This window comes from Hemitrygon akajei, chromosome 8 (genome assembly GCF_048418815.1).
Source record: "Hemitrygon akajei chromosome 8, sHemAka1.3, whole genome shotgun sequence".
In the NCBI taxonomy this organism is placed as follows: domain Eukaryota; kingdom Metazoa; phylum Chordata; class Chondrichthyes; order Myliobatiformes; family Dasyatidae; genus Hemitrygon; species Hemitrygon akajei.
Genome location: NC_133131.1, coordinates 92932070 through 92954227, shown reverse-complemented (window position 1 = coordinate 92954227; position 22158 = coordinate 92932070). Strand labels below are relative to the sequence as shown.

At 39.4% G+C, this 22158-nt stretch overlaps 1 protein-coding gene and 1 long non-coding RNA gene across 3 annotated transcripts in view; one reads left to right on the top strand and one right to left on the bottom strand.

Moving 5' to 3' along the window:
• The window catches only part of glcci1a (glucocorticoid induced 1a), a 220902-nt gene that overhangs the window by 41044 nt on the left and 157700 nt on the right, over positions 1 to 22158 (top strand). The gene's annotated exons all lie outside the window — the stretch shown is intronic.
• On the bottom strand, positions 8928 to 16587 carry LOC140732051 (uncharacterized). The gene is made up of 3 exons (XR_012099967.1): positions 16492 to 16587; positions 12534 to 12692; positions 8928 to 9630 (listed from the first exon to the last, which is right to left on the bottom strand). It is a non-coding gene; the product is annotated as an uncharacterized lncRNA (long non-coding RNA).

Below are 22158 nucleotides of genomic sequence, written 5' to 3'. Positions count from 1 at the left end.
GTGTCCGACAGCCAGGGCCAGCATCTTGTTCATCAATGCTGACGGCAGTCTGTCTCCAAAACCGTCCAGGTGAAGCAGGCGGGCACCCCGCTCACACCGCGAGAGGCCAAAGGTCCCAGTGAGCAGCGCTTTGAATGCTTCATATTTGCCTTCTTCTGGGGGCGACTGTATGAAATCTGCAACCTGGGCGGCCGCCTCCTGGTCAAGGGCGCTCACCACGTGATAGTAATGCGTGGAATCAGAAGATATCTGCCGAATCTGGAACTGGGCTTCTGCTTGGCTAAATCACACGTGTGGTCGCAGCGTCCAGAAAGTCGGCAGTTTTAGTGAAACTGCGTGAACAGATGAAGAGTCGGTCATCTTTGGTCCAAATCCCGTTTGGACCGTCGGGGTCACCAATGTAGTGATGTGCTACACACAGCGCTGAAATAACGACACGCAGTCAGTAAGTCGTTTCGAGATTAGTTTATTCAAACCTTGCGGCGCTGGCATTTAAATCCCTAACGCCTGCCCTCTCCGGGTGGAAATGACGTCAGAGGTGCATTACCAAAGTCTCCCCCCCCGCACGCTGGCTATTTGTGAGCCGGTTTGCCTGCGCAGAAAATGGGTCGCCACAGCTTCATCTAAAGAATGAAACACAATACAAAGCTGCTGTAAATGCGAGATAAGTATACAGTAGGACAGGAAAATGCACATCCAGCCAATCAGCTACTGGGGAGAAAGATACCTTAAAGGTGAAACCCCATCATTTCTGAAATATTGACATATCTTTCCCCTATGAATGCAGAGCAATCTATTGTAAGCTTCTTCGGTCAGTGCATCTGCATAGAGATATCATATGATCTCCATGTGTTCAGTGTAAATTTATTATCAAAGTATGTGTACATTATATGACCACCTATAATGTGAATTATTACGTGTGAATAAACATATAGTTTTTGAACTAAGCTTCTAGTTTTTGCTATGTGTACTATATGTCAGGTAAATATGCACAGAAATTAAATCTGCTTGAAACAACAGCGCTGCCATGTATTCTAATGTCTCACAGTTCCAGTGACCATGTTTGATCCTAGACTGTAAGACCATAAGACATAGGAGCAGAATCAGGCCATCTGGCCGATTAGGTTTGCTCCACCATTCAATCATGGCTGATCCTTTTTTCTATCTCCTCCTCAACCCCAGTTCCCAGCCTTCTCCCTGTAACCTTTGATGCCATGTCCAATCAAGAACCCATCAATCTCTGCCTTAAATACGCCCAAAGACCTGGCCTCCACAGCTTCATGTGGCAACAAATTCCACAAATTCACCACCCTTTGGCTAAAGAAATTTCTCCACATCTCTGTTTTGAAAGGGTGCTCTTCTCTCCTGAGGCAGTGCCCTCTTGTCCTAGACTCTCCCACCATGGAAAACATCCTTTCCACATCTACTCTGTCTAGGCCTTTCAACATTCGAAAGGTTTCAATGAGATCCCCCCTCATCCTTCTGAATTCCAGTGAGTATAGACCTAGAGCCATCAAACGTTCCTCATATGATAACCCTTTCATTCCTGGAATCAACCTTGTGAACCTCCTCTGGACCTTCTCCAATGCCAGCACATCTTTTCTAAGATGAGGGGCCCAAAATTGTTCACAATACTCAAGGTGAGGCCTTACCAGTGTCTTATAAAGCCTCAGCATCACGTCCTTACTCTTGTATTCTAAACCTCTTGAAAAGAACACTAACATGGCATTTGCCTTCCTCTCCACCGACTCCACCTGCTGAGCCATGTTTTTCCTTGGACCATGTGAGTTTCCCTGGATGCTTGGGCTTCCTCCCATGGATAAAATGTGCTGGTTGTGAGATTAATTGCCCCTTGTGTGTTAAGAGAATAGAAAAAGAAATAATAGGCACCTAATTATATACAGAGAAATGGGGCTGATAGGATTAGTCTGAGAGCTAGCATAGACTTGATGGACCAAATGGCTTCCCTCTGTCATAAAGAAATGAGACCAGGACACCCTTGCCCTATCAAAGTATCAAGGTACCAATTTGTTTCTTGTCTGGCTTGCCTAAATTGTGTAACACTCGATGGCTTCAGTTCTGCCTTTGAATCTTGCCTCGTGTCTCCTTTTTATACTTATAAATCTGCTTCATCTGCTTCATATGTGGTCAATGTAGTATCTGCAAATATTCTAATGCATGGTATGTCTGGAATAAATTCTATTGTTATTGATAACTTTATTGTTGTGAGCTAGGTTACTGGCCGTCAACTGTAGGAGATGCTCTGAAGCTGTGGCGTTGGTAATTCTGAAGCTGTGCTTTTAAGCATAAGTGGGTTGCAAAGGTGAGCGCTGTTTTTGTTTGAGATACAAAGGGCCAACAAACTTCAAGTGCACTTCTGTCACACACTGGGCAAGGAAATTGAAGCCCAACAGTTGTTTGTGCTGATTAAGTTGTGTTGATAGTTTTATTAGTGTGTTGTAAACTTGGCTTTTGTAGAAATGCTGTTTGATTTCAATGTAAGTCACTACCCACTGTCTATGTGCAAAAATGCAGAGTTAGTTAAATCACTGATATCTGTCCGTTGACAATGTTTAAGTTTAGTTTTATATTAATACATACTGCTTTACCTTTCTTGTCCATTGAGGAACTGTGTTTCTTCTAAACGTCCAACAGGTTGTTGGGTTATTTTAAACTGTTCTTGCTTGTTTGCAAATGTGTGATCTGCAGCTCATGCTACACATGAAAACATTTTGCTGTTCCAGTTAACTCTCAGAGCAATTTACATCTTGAAATTTATCATGAAAAGAGACTTTCTGTGACCATGTGCAAAGCCTGCTTCCGCTAGGGTTATTTTGAGCAAAGTACCACACATTCTGCACTAGTGAAGAGAGTGGGTTCACTACTGTGCGAACAGCAAATGAAACTTTAATACTGTAATTAATCAGTGTGCATCCTACTTTACTGAAAGGCGAAACTAAATACAGGAAACTCAAAAGATGTCAGGCTGTGATAACACATCTGCTTTCAATATCTTGATGATTGTCATGTGTTTATGGTTTTACTTTAATCATGGGTTTCATTATGCTGAGTTTTACTTATTAGTATCACCTATATAACCTATTTTACAAACTAATGCAACATTATTTACTTTTCTTCTCCCCCACCCCTCCCCACACTACCTCGAAAATCTTAATGGTTTCAGAAAAGTGTCATCAACACATCTTAAACTGGCTACTTACCAAGCCACTATTCAATTGTTATGCAAGTTGGTGGAAAATTCACATGCTTGACCACATCAGTGACTGAAAGCTTGAACCCCTCTGAAGCTTCTCCTTGGGTAATGTATGCAAGTCACTTAAGGATATTGAAACCCAATATCAATAAGGAGACCCTCCTCAATCTTCACTCTAATCCTTCATCCTCTCTGCCCAACCCTTCTTTACTTGCATTTATGTCATTTTACACCAAAGTTCTGTAGTTAAATGTTGCAGTCAAGGTGCACCAGATTGATATCTGGGATGATTGGACTGTTGTACAAGAGATTGGATCAATCACGCCTGTGATAACTAGAGTGTAGAAGAATAAGAAGCATTCTCACTCATAATTCTGACAAAGTTGCAGCAAGGTGTTTCCTCTAACTGGAGATCTAGAATTAAAGGTCACAGTCTCTGGATTAGGATAAGGCTGACAGGATTTTTCTCAGTATGAAGAGCATCAAGGGTTGTGGGAGTGAGTGGGAATGTGATGTTGTGATAGGGTATCTGCATTGATCATATTGAATGACAGAGGGAGCTTATGGGAACAAAATGCTAATTCCTGTTTCTGTTTTTCTGCCCATTTGGAAATGTATCTACTTCTCGTTTAAAAAGCTATAAAGGTTTTCCCCAGGTTAGGATAAATTTCCATTCTTGAGAACTGTTCCTGTCAGTTGTTACGAGCTGTAGCCCCACATGGAAGCCCCACAGCCCTGGTAAATCCATCCTTGCAGTCTCCCAAGCACTTGTTAGTGTGTATGGGCTGTATGTAAGTCAGGCACTCGTAGACTAGGGAGGACCTGTGTAAAATTAGAAGAAGCATTGATGGGGCAGAGAGAAATAAGGGTATCAAAACAAAGGAAGTATATGTCCAAGGAGAGAGGAAGCAGTTTTAAAGGGGATTTGAAGGGAACATTTTTAAAATCACACAGAATGGTTGCTATCTGGACCTTACTCCCAGAGGAGATGGTTGAATCAGGTACAATCACTATATTTAAAAGCATTGAGAAAGACACTTGAATAGTTTAGGCATAGACGAATGTGGACCCAATGTGGGTAAGTGATGTTAGTGTAGATGGCCAAAAATGTTGGCGGGGGTATGGTTGGCATAAGGATCTGTTATAGTTCTGTACAACTCCTGACTCAATGATGCCATAATTTAGGAATAGAGAAAATGCTCTCCCCTGCCAGAGACCTTGAGTAAAGAATTTCACTGTTGTTGCCATTGGAAGCTACAGAAGAGTGTGGCTCTTCTGTTCTTAGATTCAATGCAGAGCTAAACACACTGCAGCAAGTTACTACCGTAGATTCCGGACTACAGAGCGCACCTGATTAAAAGCCGCTGGCTCTAATTTTAGAAATAAAATCAATTTTTTAATTGTAAAGGCCGCACCGGATTTTCGGCCGCAGGTGTCCCACGTTGTAATATGAGATATTTACACAGAAAGATATTACACGTGAGGATTTTTTTAACTTTTAATTAAATCCATATGGTAACAAAAACAAATACATATTGCAAATGCTTTTTTTCGAACCGTGCCCGTTACGCGGCTACTTTTAAATACGTTGCGTATACTTCTTTACTGAACAACATTCCAATATCTCCTAACGACTGGTAAAAAATATATATACTGCAGCCTACCAGGAAAAGTTATTGATCATCTTTAACTTAAAAGCAGCGTTCGCTCAGATCCAAAGCCGCTCGCGTAATGCGCTCCCTCCCTCCGTCCCGTTTCATCGCAAACCGGCATTTTCCCACAAGACACCGCGAAACCGGGTGTGACGTCATAGCATCCCGCGATGTAGTACAGAAAACAAATATACCGGTAGTTAAAACTCTTCTAACTTTAACTAGAAAATGAATTACTAAGCGAAAATATTATAAACTAAGTAACTGCCATAAGGCAGCACAATGCTTCGAGTGTTTTCCATGTTGATGAGGGTGAGTACAAATGACTGATTTACAATAATTTAATTGTGAAAGTGCGCTTGATTTATCGTACAATTTCATTGGACCTCTGTGAACTACTCATCAATTTTATTGGTCTACTGTTACGAGGCAAAATGTTTACGAGGCGGCATGAAAAAAAAACATGTATTAGCCGCTCTGGATTATAGGCCGCAAAGTTCAAAGCTGTTCAAAATGTGGGAAAAAAGTAGCGGCTTAAAATCCGGAATCTACGGTAAATCTAATCACCCTTTTAACAAGATTGTGCTAATTTTTATCACCTATCTTCTCAGGCATTGAAAGTAAATAAAATACTGTTAAAGAGTGGAGTGTTCTTCTATCATTTAAATTGTAGGTGGTTGAGAAACAATTTCAAATAATTTTTCCATTCCTTTTTTTCTCTCAAGATTCTTTTGATCTCGTCTTTCTTCTCCGTCTTGTTTCTCTGTAATTCTTTTGACGATAAGTTCATCAACTCTGAAGTACTTTCTTCTCAATTACTGTGTTGTAAGTTTCTAAACTTAGAAGTCCAAGGTTGCTATTGTTAGGAAGGCAAATTGAAAAATTCTTAAACTTTCTTTACCAATTCTGTTCTGTATTTCGAGCTATAAAATATGTATTTGAGCAAAAAATCTGTGCTGTGAGCTTTCACTTCCACTTGGCATTTGTGATATTCTTTAAACTATGTTTAGATTCTCTTATATAGAATAAAAACACCTTTTTTTATTGATGTGGAAGTGAATATGAAGGGTGATTGAACAAAACTTAACCTAGTAAGAAGTTGATGGCTGAGAAAATGTGACTACCCAAAGTGAGATTAGGCAAGTTTCTGCAGAGAAAAGGGAGTGAGGAGTATTGTAGATTGATTCGTAATGCTTTGATACTTGGAATTGAAAATCTCTTTTGTCTTGTGAGTATGATTTTGAAATTATCGTAAGTGGGAGGGCTGTTGTTAAGGTTATTCAGCCTAACCTATTCATGGTGGTGCTTGTACTGCAATCAAGCCTCCCTCCTTATCAAAGCAGAATTTTACATTCCTTTTCTCTTTGTGTTTGATAAGCTTTCTCTTTAAATTAATATATTAGCTTAGTCATGGAGTTATGCCACATGCAATCAGTTCCTTCAGCTCAACTTGCCAATGTTGACCAAGGTGCCTACTTGAGCTAATCCCATTTGCCTGTATTTGATTCATAAAACCTCTAAATCTTATCCATGAAACTGTCCAGATGTCTTTTCAATGGTTATAATTGTACATGCCTCTACCACTCATTGCATATATTCACCATCCTCTGAAGAAAAGCTAACCCCTTGGATGTCTTTTAAACCATTACCCACTCACCTTAATCCATTGCCTCTATTTTTGGATTCCCCTACCCTGCGAGAAAGATCATCTACCTCTGATCATCTACCTTATCTACGTCCTTTGTGATTTTATAACGTCATCACTCAAGCCTCCTCCACTCAACAATCTAAGTCTCTCTGAAACCCAGCAGACCTGGCAATATTCTTGTGAATCTTTTCTGCAGCTTTAACCACTCACTTCCTATGTGCACACAAAATATCATGGCCAGTCTCATCAGCATGCTATGTGGCTGAAACATGGCGTCCACATTCTTTTACTCAATGCCCTATCTAATAGAGGAAAACATGTAATACACTTCCTCCCTTCTTCCTCTTATCACCATGCAAGCTAATGGCATTTATAATGGCATCCATTGGATGTCGTGATGACTGCTTTACATTGGTGATCTGCATTTTTTTTTACTATAAGTGGATGCTATCAGTATAATGCATCAGCTAATGTTTTTTGCATATTGCTTCTAATTGTGGAATATTGTTTATGTATTTAATCTATTTTGCTTCACTAGTTAATCTCCGAAGAATATTGCACAGGATTATTCTGCTAATATATCAAATGCTTGAAGGTCGTTCTGAAGTGTTCATTTTGTAATAATGCTGTGATAATTAAGGTTACCATCTCTGGTTGGATGAGTTCCTGATTTAAGAGCCTCAAGCAAGAGAGTTGTAACTTCAGATGGGAATTTGGTTTAAAAAGATACCTTTAAAAATCACAAATGGCATGTGAAATTAGATTTTTCCAAAATGTTGGAAGATATTCAAAAGTATTTAAGTTTTAGGAATTTAATTTACTATTGAGGTCTTAATTTTTCCACTTTTGCTTTTAAATATCTAAGTATTTTTGAATATTTATTATTACGGATAAGATTGACCTCTTTGACAGGTTTGGCTAGGTCTAGAGATTGATTTACTTGACTAATTTCTTTTTCCCTTATTTTATTTTATCAGCAGGTTTAGTCTGGACTGGCCTGCATGGCTCTTCTTTTATGCAATAAAGCTCTTGTCACACAGACAACCTCCTTATGGAGAATTCTCCCAGTGTTTTCCACAACTTCCCACTTGATGGTCTATGAAAGAGTGATCTTTTTACTCAAGTCAGTTAGTTCACTGCCAAATAATGCACCTTCTGATTTTTCTGCGGTTGCTCATGGTAATCATGATTCTTTGAGAGTAATCTTGGAGAGTTGGGAGTGTTAATTGTAATACAGGTTAATAATTACTAATAGCAGCTGGCTTTTTGCAATTCCACAAAACAGTTGTTGGATATGTGAGGCTTTCACAGAGAAAGAATTAGAGTTCTGACATTCCATTTGTTATCAGGCATCAACTCCAAGCAAGGGATTTTTCCTATGCTATATAAATAACACATCTCTCATTCTTTATTTGTGTTTTGTGCTTTAAGAAAGTATTAAGTATGTCTGCCCATTGACCTATGCCATTATTGGTCAGTGAAGGTATAATCTAATTCATCACATTGATTGTTCATTTAAATCCAAAACAAACTAAAATGTATTTTAAATTCCAGTTTTCCTTTGGCAAATAGATGTTAGGGGAAAAAAATCAAAGAGTTATCCAGTGGGAAACCAACAAATTCTGCCAAATTTTGACTTGGAAATTTGTCTTTTGACTTAGGTTTGCAGCATGTTGAGTGAATATTTGTTGAGCTGGCTGGTTTTGTTCGGGGGTAATGCATTTGAACAATATATAAACACTAACTCAATGCTGTGAAAAGTAAATAAACCACAAGGAATGGAGCTATGACTGAAACTTCAGTCGAAAGCCAAAACATTTAATCAATTCTTTTAAAAGCAAGTCATGTCTTTCTGATCATTTTTTCAGTTCTGACTAAATTTTAAATGAAGCTTGATTTAAAGTACCGTAGATTTCGCACTACAGAGCGCACCTGATTAAAAGCCGCTGGCTCTAATTTTAGAAAGAAAATCAATTTTGTACTTGTACAAGCCGCACCGGATTTTAGGCCGCACCGGATTTTAGGCCGCAGGTGTCCCACGTTGTAATATGAGATATTTACACAGAAAGATATTACACGTGAGGATTTTTTAACTTTTAATTAAATCCATATGGTAACATAAACAAATACATATTGCAAATGCTTTTTTTCCGAACCGTGCCTGTAACGTGGCTACTTTTAAATATACATACGTATCGGTAACACACAAATTACGTTGCGTATACTTTTTTACTGAACAACATTCCAATATCTCCTAACGACTGGTAAAAAATATATATACTGCAGCCTACCAGGAAAAGTTATTGATCGCCTTTAACTTAAAAGCAGCGTTCGCTCGGGTCTAATGCCGCTCGCCCCCACCTTCCCGTTTATCGCGAACCGGTATTTCCCACAAGACACGGCGAAACCGGATGTGACGTCATAGCATCCCGGGATGTAGTACAGAAAACAAATATACCGGGTACTTAAAACACTTCTAACTTTAACTAGAAAATACTAACAAATGAATTACTAAGTGAAAATATTATAAACTAAATAACTGCCATAAAGGCAGCACAATGCTTTTCTTTGAGTGTTTTCCATGTTGATGAGGGTGAGTACAAATGACTGATTTACAATAATTTAATTGTGAAAGTGCGCTTGATTTATCGTACAATTTCATTGGACCTCTGTGAACTACTCATCAATTTTATTGGTCTACTGTTACGAGGCAAAATGTTTTTGGCGGCATGAAAAAAAATCATGCATTAGCCGCACCGTAGTAAAGGCTGCAGTGTTCAAAGCTGTTCAAAATGTGGGGAAAAAAGTAGCGGCTTATAATCCGACATCTACGGTAATTGAAGAGACTTTGGATTTCATTTGGATTCGGTGTGATAAATTGAGTGTGGTGGGTTAAATGTTACATTAGTATATCCAACATAGGAATTGAGTTAATTGTCCATGTAGATAATGAACATTTAATTGGTACATTAGCCTTTGTGTAAAAGGTTTGCTCAATGTTGCTATAGATGCACTTAAGCACTCAGCTAAACAGCATATGAGAACAACTTGGCTTAGTGTAACCCAAGTCAATTGTATGGAGTCGATTGTTTCAGTCAAGTAATATTATCTGAGACCTGTAGATGAAAGAATATAAGTCAGCTTTTGCAAACACCTGTAATTTTGTTTTCTTCCTTCCTTTAAATGTGTGCCCCAAAGTTACATTGCTTTTATTTCATGTGCAAAATATAAGGCCAAATACTACCATATAAAACATTGGCTAGGAAGTATGTTGGTGCTGGGATAGCCCACACAAGCCCCCTGACAGTGATATTCTGTCATTCATTTGGTGTTGGATGTGATAGGAGATCTTACTCTAGGAGCCTGTTTTTCATGGCTGTGGAAATCAGACTGGTAGGCTTGGTGGTGGGGAGGGACAGTAGGGGGTGCATGATTAATGCTAATGTGAATTGGGTTTGGAGATGAAGGATGGAAGGCTGTTGGGGGTGATGCAATGGTGTGAATGAAGTAATGCTGAAGTTCAGCAATGGAAGTCTGGACTGGAATCTAGCAGGAGAGGGAGGTGCAATTGGGTCAGGGTCCTGGGGTGAGTTGAATGGTGCCAAGAGCAATAAGCAACAAGCTGTGAGAACTAGCTCCAAAAATAATAGGAAGACAGGTGGAGGCTTTGTACTGCGTAGCAGCAGGTCAGGTAAAACTGGCCATTGAGTAAAACCAGAGCAAGCTTCAAGTCTCCATGCATGGTTTATAGTCTGCACTATTCTGGTGCTTCTAAAGCACAGGAGAAATTTTAGACAAATTGGCATCAAGACATGTTGTGTGTCATCTGACTTCCTCTGCATGTTCTGTATATGTGCGTCTCACGCACATGGGTGAACCAGACTAAAATTATTGAATTGCCAAATGATCTGTTGGCTGGGCTATCACAGATAAACTTCTCTCACATTTATATAGATCTGTTCACGATTGACATATGGCAGGCAAAGTGAGATTTTGTTTTCATGTGATGACCCATTTTGTCATTTGTGTTTTAAATATGTCATTTGTATAGTGTATCAAAATGTTCTCTGCACACAGAAAAGTTCCTAGTCCAATATTGTTCTGAGTCATGAGGCATGCTTATCTAGAGTTGCATAATAGTTTGTCAAGGCTGAGTGAGTTTGTCTAATGATTAGCTGCCATTTACGCTGGAATTTGGTTGTGAGACAATAACTCCACTCTGGTTCTTGAGAAGCTTTCTATGCAAGCAAAATGAGTTTTTTTTGGTTAGACGTGCATTAAAAAATCAGACATGGAAAGTTTGCAGTGCACGACGTCTGAAATATGACAGGCAGGAAACTTGCTCATATGTAATGAAAGACTAGAATGAGGGGAGGATTGATCTGGGATAAAAGAGGATCCATATGCTTGAAATCAGACGAGGTAGGGGCTGTTTGTAATGAATACTTTGCTTCTGTATTTTACCAGTGAGAAGGATCTTGATGAAGTGAGGACAGCATAAAGCAGTCTGATGTGCTGGAATATGTTAACAAAGGAACTTTTGAAAAATATTCGGATAGATAATATGTCTGGATGGAATATACCACAGGATGGAAGAGATTTGCTGCACCTTTGGCGATGATCATTGTATTCTAGCTGGCTGCAGGAGTAGTGTCAGAGGATTGCAGAGTGGATAATAAATAACCCTGGGAATTATTGATCTGAGGGTGTTGGGTCAGTGGTGGGAAACTATTGGAGAGGATTCTCAGAGACAGGATTTATGAGCATTTGGAGAAGCAGTCTGATTTGGGTTAGTCAGCATGGCTTTGTGAGAGGCAAGTCATGCTACATGTGATTGAATTCTTCAAAGAAGTCACAAAACATTGATGAAGGTAGAGCAGTGGAAATGGTGTATAGGGATTTTAGTATGACATTTGACAAGGTTTCCCGTGATAGGCTCATTCACTAAGTCAGGAGGCATGGGATCCAGGGAAACTTGGCTGCATGGATTCTGAATTAGTTTGCCCACAGAAGGCAGAGGGTGGTAGTAGGGTGGGGCATATTCTGCCAGGAGGTTGGTGACCAGTGGTGTTCCACAGTGATCTGTTCTTAATTTTTTTTAAATGACTTTGATAAGGAAGTGGAAGAGTGTGTTCATAAGTTTGCAGATGAGATGAAGGTTGTTGCTACTGTGGATAGTGTGGAAAGTTATGGTAGGATACAATGGGACATTGATAGGATGCAGAGCTGGGCTGAGAACTGATACACTTTGGAATGTCGAACTTGAAGGCAGAGTTAATGGCAGGATACTTAGTGCAAAGGAACAGAAGGATATTAGAGTCTAAGTTCATAGTTTCCTCAAAGTTGCTGCGCAAGTTGATAAGGCATTAGTTGGGGGATTGGGTTCAATCTCTTGAATTCAAGAGTTGTAACTTGATAAAACTCTGGTTAGACCACATTTGAAGTGTTGTGTTCACTTCTGGTCACCAGTGACTTTTTCCCAGGTGGAAATGGCTTATACAAGGGAGCGTAACTTTAAGGTGTTGTGAGGGAAAATTTGGGGTGGGAGGGATGTCAGAGGCCGGTTTTTTAACACGGAGTGGTGGGTGCATGGAATGTGTTGCAGTGGTAGAGGCAGATACATTTGGGACATTTTAGAGACTTTTAGATAGGCACATGGACGAAAGAATAACAGAAGGCTTGGTGAGAGAAGGGCTAGACTGAACTTAAAGTAGGTTAATAGTTCAGTGTAACATCATGGCTGAAGGGCCTGTACTGTGCTGTAAGATTCTATGTTCTATGAAAGAGCAATGTTTTACTTTGTGCTGGGAATCTGACAAATCTCTGAATCCATTCTGATTTTGGCCCAACATATTCCCAGTGCTGACTAGCTGTATCTTCCACTCCCAGCCCTGTCGCTTGACTAGAGAAATCCCCTCTCACTAAGCCTCCACAAAGGTTGACCCTTCTTTCCTCCACCCTGACCTTTTCGCCTCTCCGTGACCGCAGCTTGCATTTGTCTTTCTTGCTGCTTTCTTACCTTTTGTTGTTGCTGCAGAGTTTGACTGCTTTCTGACGAGGAGGCTTTCTCAGTTTGCTAGGCTGGTTTAAAGTGTAAAAAATGTTTGTGCACTAATTGCCAGGAATCACACTCCAGATCCTGTTTCTGCAACATGCTTTTGTAAACAACAGTGAGTGCCTGTAAAATAAAAATAACAAGCATTTTGGTTGGATTGACTGTTTCTTTTCTCTCAGTCTGCCTCTCTTTAACAAAGTGTCAGATGAAGTCAATGCTCTTCGTTTAGTTTCTCAAGGTCTCATTCTTGCCACAACATCACAACCTGGTCTGGTTGAACCCCTCCCCAGCACCTAACTGGGTACTTAACTGTGATGTTCTGATTTTACCCTTTCCCTCCACCCCTGCCACACGCTATCCTCCTATTTAAAGGTCTAATCGTGCTACCCTGAGCCCCTCTCCACACACTGGTCTTCTCTCTAATTCCTTTGTAGAATGAGGAAAGGGAAGGTCTTAGTGTGCAGTAAGAATGCAAGACTTGGTCTTTTGGACAAAAGGCATTGACCTTGTTGGCAATAGAAATTTGCAGTGGGGGGGGGAGGGAAGCATTGGTTTAAAAGCTGTGTAGGCCTGCTGCTGGTTTAGCAGGCATTTTCTGATGCAGAACAGTTTCTAGATCAGAATCTGAGAATCTCTCTGATAATGGATTGCTCTTCAACAGTGTTGATTTCAGGATTCTCACATAGAAAAAGGAAAAGTCACCTTGCTGGCCATGTGCCAGTGTTGCTGTGGACAGGTTGGTATAAATGCTGGAGAAATTCATCTGTGCTGCTGAGTCTGAAGGAAAATAATGGAAGCAAGAATGTTTTTGTTTTTTGGGAAGTGATACAGTGGATTCAAAGATGGCAGTATTGTCAATTACACTCTGTTTAGCACAACCCACTTCGATATTTCTTGTAGAAATTTTCCAAATTAGTGATCAGCATCCATACAAGTGTAACATTTCAAGAGAAATCAAATCAATCCTTGACATTACAGATTGGCAATGGAGCCTTTTCATCAAATAGGCAGCTCCACATAATACTCAGTCTTTTTAAATGAAAAGAAAGTGTTGTATGTTTAATACTTCAGTACTGTTTGAGTACGTGAGTAGGAGCACACGGAGCTGTGACACCTGGAATGGGAGAATGGCTCCAGCAAATCCCTGGAACAGCATCTGAGGTCATCCAGAAGAGCGCAGTACTAGGAACAGTAAGGATACTACGCTGAACCCTCAAGCTCCCAGGCCTCTGGTAGAGGACCCAAGATTGAGGGTATAATGCATAAGGGGTGAGACAAAAAAATATAATGATATCGATTCAACATTCATGTTTACTTAGATAATTCATTATGGGTTAAATGTATAAATATGCGAATTGCATACGTCATCACACTACCACATGATGTGTGCATGCCTCACTTAAAGTAAACATGAAGTTAGACCTACATTCAGACTCCTGTATCTTCCTCTGAAATATCCTCATGTTTTGAAGCTACAAAGCATAACTAAGGATAGTCAATCCTTTGAAGAATGATGCATTTCATATGATACTTTGCAAAGTACTCAAGATGCCCTTGTTGGTGATTCCAAAATGTCTAACCTTGGAGTTGTGCAAGAAATTCTGTAATCCTAGCTAATGTTGTTTCATCCGGAAATCATCTTACTTTATCAATTGTATGTGTAGAATCCTCTCTAGTGTCCAACAGACTTTGATTTAGATACCACATTTACATCAAAGCATACGGTGAAATACCGGTATGTCATTTGTGTTAACAACCAACACATCCAAGGATGTGCTGGGCAGCCCGCAAGTGTTGCCATACATTCCAGCATTGTTCAGGAGTAATGTAAATTTTCATCTAACTGACATGATTAGAGATATAGTATTGTTGTTTCATTAAGCTATATTTGGAGAAATCCTGTTTTTAAGAACTCTATTTATTTCCTCTTGAAAACTGCATGTAATTGTCAGTATGCTCTATATCTTGGGTGCAGTAATACAGGACACCAGCAGTGAGTTTGTACATACGATCGATACAAAGGTTAAACAGTTGTTGTTTACAAGTATTGGTGAAGAACTTCGGAAGGTTTTGAAAAATCATCAAGTAGATTTAAAGTGAATGATTACAAGAAGAATAATGTCATAACCCAAAACAAAAATGTTTTAAGGTGAATGAACCGTAAAACTAGAAAGGTGCATCCTGAGTAAATACGACATTGATGGAAAAGGCTTTCATGGATTGAGAAGATGATCTTCTTACAGAGTTACTAACGCATAAAGACCTTGCATATGTGAAAGAATTCGGGTGTAACAACTTTACTATTATTTCAAAGAAAGGTATTTAATTGCATTCTGCTGAATAGGATTAATAAGGTTGTGAACTCATGGAAGCACTGGTTCTGGTATTGGATGAACCGCGGCATTTCCGTCTATACTCTGCTGTAACATATTGAAAATTGAAGGCTATTTCCTTTTCTGTTTTGACATGTCTTTGATAGAACGTGTAGAATTACAGACTTAAATCTTGCACCATGAATGCTTTTGTAGAAGGGAATTAATATCATTTAACACTCTGAAGCAAAGAAATGTAAATTGAAGGGTGGTTCAAAATCAAGGCTAGAATCCAGCTAGAGGTTTGCTCTGGTAGCAGAGCTAATTAATATAGTAATCAAATGGAGAAAGATACCAGACTTCCAGTGAAGTGATAGCAGACATTGAGTTTTTCTTAATAACTTGCTACTGAAAAAAAATTGTGAAGATAAATTGCCATGAGAAGGACAAATATTCTCTGAGGAATAGATGGTTTGGTGTGCTTCACTCAGCATAGAGGCACCATAAAACTTGGTAACTTCACAGATTTCATCTTGTATTTTCTATGAAGCATTTAAAACCACTATACCTGAGTTCTGTAATGAACACTGTTGTTTCAATATATTTAACTCAGCAGTGTATGAAGATTTGTTTAAAATTGTTTAGCAGTTTCAAATTGATGTAAAATGGTGTTGAAAAACCTTCACATCTGTGTAAGACTTTTACTGTTGGCTCTGGTGGGAAGTTAGTGCCTTTGCTTCCAAACTGGAGCAAAATCTAGCTGTCATTAAACATTTTTCTGGCATTGTCCTTTACACAAGTTCTGATGTTGTTACCTATATCCCTTCTAATTTCATTTGGTTTGGAGATGTAACTCTTTATATCTGCATTAGAAAATCCAGTTCTTTCAGTGAACCCAATTTTATGTTGCTATTTGATGAGGTGTGTTTATCGATGAAAATGTTTGTATTTAAAGATGTTTGAATGATAAGGCATCAGAAAAGAGCGATGCTGCAGTGAATTTTGAAAGGATGCATATCTACGTCAAAGGAAAAAAATGAGCCGCAGTGATGTTTCTCGAGGAGATAACTCCCAGAAGGCACTGGCCACTCTCTTAATAAAGGGCTGAGAAAAGTTTTTTTTAGTGCAGTATTCAAATGATTTCAGATATATAATGAGTCACTGAGCGTGATTGTCATTAATATAAATAGTACATAATGCACTCTTGTTCCTTATGTTTAAATGCACATAGTGCATCTACACGAATAGGATCCTGAGAAAACGGCACCTTTATTACTTGTGAGCAGTGCACACATGATAGTGCTGCAGCTCAAAATGTGCATATGTCACAAGCCAACTACAGACAGGAAAAGCAGGCCATCATGAGTGCTCACTGACTTTACTTTTTCATTGATGAATAGACCAAGTTATTGTGTATTTAATATTTCAGTAATATGTTATTATGGCACCACTTAATATGTGCATGCCTTACTAAAGTAAAACTAAGTAGGCACATTTTCCCTGGCTCCCGTGTTTTTCTTTCAATTAGCTTTTGGAGATCTAAAACATAATGGTGGCAAGGAAGTTTTAAAACAAGGAAGTTTTAAAACGAGCCAGAGACGACTACCTACCTGTTAAAGTGCAGCATGCTTTTCTTCACAAAAGGAGAGAGACATTCGAGTTTTTTTTTAAGAAAGGCGCAACACAAGTCTCTTTGGAAGGGGAGCTTGATGGTGGAGTTAAAAAAAGAGGCAGAAAATGGTCGGAAGTCACGGGTTCATGAACAGTGTGTACTGGGTGACAATAAAGTAAGCAGAAGTGGCTGGCAGCAGTGGAAAGAGATCCACTTGATTGCACAACAGATAAAAGGATTACTTATACTGAATGAATTGAGCAGGATTTTAAACTACCGTAGATTCCGGATTATAAGCCGCTACTTTTTTCCCACATTTTGAACAGCTTTGAACTCTGCGGCCTATAATCCAGAGCGGCTAATACATGGTTTTTTTTCATGCCGCCTCGTAAACATTTTGCCTCGTAACAGTAGACCAATAAAATTGATGAGTAGTTCACAGAGGTCCAATGAAATTGTACGATAAATCAAGCGCACTTTCACAGTTAAATTATTGTAAATCAGTCATTTGTACTCACCCTCATCAACATGGAAAATACTCGAAGAAAAGCAAGACCCAAGCGCGTCAGACCCGATTAGACCCGATCGCGTTACGCAAGCGCGTCAGACCCGATTAGACCCGATCGCGTTACGCAAGCGCGTCAGACCCGATTAGACCCGATCGCGTTACGCAAGCGCGTCAGACCCGATTAGACCCGATTGCGTTACGCAAGCGCGTCAGACCCGAGCGAAAACGCTGCTTTTAAGTTAAAGTCGATCAATAACTTTTCCTGGTAGGCTGCAGTATATATATTTTTACCAGTCGCTAGGAGATATTGGAATGTTGTTCGTGCTGTTCAGTAAAAAAGTATATGCAACGTAATTTGTGTTACCGATACGTATGTACATTTAAAAGTAGCGGTGCGGCCTAAAATCCGGTGCAGCCTTTACAATTAAAAAATTGATTTTATTTCTAAAATTAGAGCCTGCGGCTTTTAATCAGGTGCGCTCTGTAGTCCGGAATCTACGGTAAGTTGAAGTTCAAAGTTCAATAAGTTCATAAGCAGAATCAAAAGGAAGGAGAATCCATTTTAGTTTGCATGTTGGAATTTAAGAAATTGTCTGAGTATTTTCAGTTCAGTGATGAGCTTAATGACGCATTGAGAGATGGTTTAGTTTGTGAAATCTTACAAGAAGGATTTAAAAATTTCTTCCTAACTGAAGCACAACTCACATTTAAATGAGCAGTTGAAATCGCTGTATCAATGTAAACAATAGCCAGAGACACAATTGAAATGCAATCAGAAATGAAAGTGAGCATGATCAAAATTGCAACACGTAAACAGAAACCTGCCTGGCTGAATAAATCATGTTACCATTGCAGTGGGGGCTCACATGCACCAGACCGTTGCAGGTTTAAAGGCAAAACTTGCAGCAAATGCGACAAAGTAGGACGTATACAAAGAGCATGTTGAGCAGACAAAAATAAATGGACTGCACAAGAAAGAGAAAAAAAATATTAAAAATCGAGTTGTAGTTTCAGAAAGAGAGCTGTTCTGTGGGCTGTTGAAGAAAAATCTGATAATGATGAGAGTGACACAGGACTGAGTACCCTTGAGCGTTACAATGTGATAACTAACAAGAGACAAGCAATATGGCTTGCACCAGAAGTGAACAGAAATAAATTGGACACTAGCTTAGCTGTTTCAGTTATTTCCCAAAACTACTGAACTCAACCCTTCAGATATCCAACTAAGAACTGCATTGGAGAAAAGATGACTCCTGTGGGAATGACATTTGTAAAAGTGAAGTTCAACAAGCAACAAGATACATTGGGCCTGAATGTGGTAAAAACAGGAGGGCCAGCATTGTGAGGCTGTGATTGACAGACAACTATAACTTGATTGGAGATCCCTCCACCCTTTGCATGCCACCCTCCCCTGCAATAATCAACTGAAAACGAATTAACAAAGGTACTAGATGATGCCACAGTGGTGTACAAGGATGGAATAATAAAACATATCAAGGATAAAATAGTGTTAAATAAAAATTCAACATCCAAGTTTTACCAAGCATGACAGGTTCCTTATACCATCTGTGATAAAAGTAACTATTGAGCTGGATTGCCTAGAGACTGAAGAAGTTCTTTCCAAAGCTGAGTGGAGCCCATGAACAATGCCGGTGGTCGCAGTAGCCAAGAAGGATGGGTCTGTCAGGATCTGTGGTGATTTTAAAGTCACCATAAACCCAGTACTGAAAGCAGATCAGTATCCTCTGACCAGGATAGAGGACATCTTTGCAAATCTTTTTGGAGGAAAATACTTGAGCTAAGTGGATTTAGCTGACCTATAACTACAGATAGAGATGGAAGAAGAGTCTGAAGTGTTTCTCAACATAAGCAGTCACAAAGGGCTGTATCATTATAATAGGGCTCATTTTTAGAGTAGTATCTGTACCTGCGCTCTGGCAGAAAGTATGGACCGGGTGCTGCAAGGCTGCTCAGGCATTCAGTGTTGCCTGGGTGATATCATTATTACTAGTGAGGGTGTCAAGGAACATCTCCAAAATCTCAGAAGTGTTAAAAAGATTTGAAAACTTATGGGCTCATAGCGTGACTCAACAAATGTGAATTCTTTTAAACCAAGCATCAGTTACTGTGGTCAAATCATTGTCTCACAAGAATTACACAAGTGTGCTGAGAAAATTCAAGCAGTGGTGGCTGCCGCAAAGGTCTCAGGACAACATGGCAACTCAAAGTGGCTGGAATGTGCAGCAGAAATTCCAATCCCACCCCCCCTTTTTTTTTGTATACCAGTGCCAGGATGAACTTGCCCCCAACAGGGGTTTACTTATGAAGGGATTCAGAGTTATTGTACCATCCAAGCTGAGAGCTATATAGTCATCTCAGTATAGTCAAAATGAAAGTGTTGACAGATTGCCTGGAATATATCAGCAGATCAAGCAGCTTGCCATGCATGCTCAGGATGACAACATGTCTAGAAGAAAGGTTTCTAGAGCTGTCAGAACCACTTCCTGCAGTCTCAGAGTCAAGTCCTACATCTACCACGGAGGAGGCCCAAGAACCTGAGATTGTTTCACAGCCACAACTCTCACCTGCCAAACAGAGTAACAGAGGAAAGATGTTATACCACAAGAGTAAGAAAGCCTCCACAGTGATTAAATCTTAAGGCCTAAAGAGGACAATTTTAAATTTACTATGCTGTGCATGTAGTAGCTGTATAGTACACTATGTATGTGTGTGTACTATACAATATATATTAGAGATCAGCACATTACATATTTGAGTTATGATGCATTCTGTATTGAGTTGGAGTTTATAGCTAAGCAAAGAGGAGTGTTGTGTATTTATTATTTCAGTAATAGTTGAGTAAATATGGTTTGATTAAGCATTCTTTATTTGTGTCATCATTCATTACGGGTAATACGTAAGAAGTACATGAATGGAATATGCCATTACGCCACCACATCACATGTGCATGCCTCACTAAAGGTAACTTAGTAGACACACTTTACCCAGCTCTGAGTAGTTTTTGGAGGCAAAGCATAATCCAAGTTAGCAGTGGAATGGCGTAGCCATGACTTGTAGGTATCCACCTCTGTTTCCATGACATCCTCCAATCCAACAGTAGATGAGCATGGAGCCTGCTCCCATATCTCTAATGTTAGTCTTGACAATAGTTTATTCCAAGCTGTCGTCAATGAACCACCACTTTGACTTTATTTAAGAAATATGTATATGGGTTAACTTGCCATTTCGCTTCCAGAAGTTGCTTGGTGACTAGTATCTGCAGTCATAGGAAATATTTAAAATTGCACCAACTACTTGTTCAATTTTTTTGTACAATATCTGCACAGGAAGCTCATTTACCAACATCTCTGATTCCAATTAGTATAGATACCTTATGTAGAGCCAATTAAGGCAGGTGTTAGATCAAATGTGCAATGCATTTTTGTTATTAACTATTACTATTTACCACTATAACTACTGCACTCCAGCAATGAGTGTTTCTTGACTCTTCAGAAGTGTGGACTATCCTGTGCAAGAAGGGAGACATGAGATTGCATGCTGCTCAATCCACCTTCTGTAGATGTGCACCGTACTGTCTGGTTACATCACGGCCTGGTATGGAAACACCAATGCCTTTGAATGGAAAAACCTACAAAAGTAGTGGATACAGCCCAGTCCATCACAGGTAAATCCCTCGCACCTTTGAACACAACTACGAGGAGCACTGTCACAGGAAAGAACCCTCACCGTCCAGGCCATGCTCTCTTCTCACTGCTGTCATCAGGAATGAGGTACAGGAGCCTCGGGGCCCCCACCGTCAGGTTCAGGAATACCCCTTAACCATCAGGCTCTTATGCCAGAGAGGATAACTTCACTTCACTCACCCCAACACTGAACGTTCCCACAACCTATAGACTCACTTTCAAGGACTCTTCATCTTGTATTCTCAATATTTATTGCTTATTTTTTTTATTATTATTTTTTTTCTTTTAGTATTTGCACAATTTGTCGTAGTTTGGTTGATTGTTCACCTTGTGTGCCATTTTTCTTTGTTTCTTTTGTGTTTCTTTGTATTTACTGTGACTGTCCATAAGAAAATGAATCTCAGTGGTATATGATGACATACATATGTTCTTTGATAATAAGTTTATTTTGAACTTTGTTCCTCCGGCAGATTGATCATTGCTCCAATACAAGAAGACTCTTTTAATTATTTTAGAAGTTGGAGATAAAAACAATCATTTATAATTCTTGTTAGTGGACCACCTTCCCCTTTATAGTCACATTGTTGGATTTTCAATTGAAGTCAACAGCCTGAAGCCATTCCGCCCATGAATTAATTAAATTTTCAGCATCATCTTGCTATCAAATCTGTTTATTAAAGTTGAGACAACAGTTCTCAGACTAACCATTCAATGGGAAGATTATCTTCACTTGTGGCTATTAATTGGCTTTAACATGGTAAGGGCAAAAGTGCTTCTTTGAGGATCAGCTTCAGTAATACTTGAAGTAAGATCTGTTTTTGCTGCATCAAATAATTGTGTTTTTGGCTGAAACTATCATCCCTATTCAGATAATTCACTAGTCCATTTAATTAACCTTGGTTGAAACTTACTTTGTTCCTGGTTTTGGAATTCCAGCATCTACAGCGTTTTGATTTTACATTGGAATATTAATAATCCTGTCTTGTTAGGTATGCTTCAAAGTTTAACTGAAAAGCTGCCAGTTGCAATTGATATAGCTACTGATCTGAATCATCAGCCAGGAGTGTGGCAGCTTGTTGTTAGCCTGTTGCTGGACTAGCATTGCACAGGTCCCACTAATAATCCATATCCAAATTACTACATTTGAATCTCATTATTGCAATTTGACAATATGAATTTAAAATAAATGCAAAACTAATCAGATAGCTACTGAGAAGGTGTGCTGACTATGTGCATTCTGACCTTCAGAAAAATTACAGTCACACACCATTCTGGACCCTTCATTGGGCAGGAGGTGATGGCATGAATTTGTGCCTTGCCAGTGCTCTCACAAAGTAAGAACTATTGTATTAAATAGAGGAATTTTGGTGATGGGGAGAAATTGTTTCCCCTATATTTGAGGATTTTCAAGAAGCAATTTAACCATCCAGGTCGTCACAAATGATAATCTGCG